This window comes from Stomoxys calcitrans, chromosome 1 (assembly GCF_963082655.1).
Source record: "Stomoxys calcitrans chromosome 1, idStoCalc2.1, whole genome shotgun sequence".
In the NCBI taxonomy this organism is placed as follows: Eukaryota; Metazoa; Arthropoda; class Insecta; order Diptera; family Muscidae; genus Stomoxys; species Stomoxys calcitrans.
This window is the reverse complement of record NC_081552.1, coordinates 144,519,501-144,519,864: the sequence shown is the minus strand read 5'-3', so window position 1 is coordinate 144,519,864 and position 364 is coordinate 144,519,501.

Sequence of the window (364 nt, the reverse complement as noted above, 5' to 3'; positions counted from 1 at the left end):
TTAAAAATTTAGCACTGAAAAAACGTTATTTATTAACAATTAGTAATAAAAGTTTTTTTCGTTAAATCGTCAACGTTTTCGGAACCAAAGAGAACATTTTTTATTAACTATTCGTAATAAAAGTTTTTTCGTTTAATCGTCAAATTGGTGACGTATTGGGTTGCCCAAAAAGTAATTGCGGATTTTTCATATAGTCGGCGTTGACAAATTTTTTCACAGCTTGTGACTCTGTAATTCCATTCTTTCTTCTGTCAGTTATCAGTTGTTACTTTTAGCTTGCTTTAGAAAAAAAGTATAAAAAAGTATATTTGATTAAAGTTCATTCTAAATTTTATTAAAAATGCATTTACTTTTTTTTAAAAAA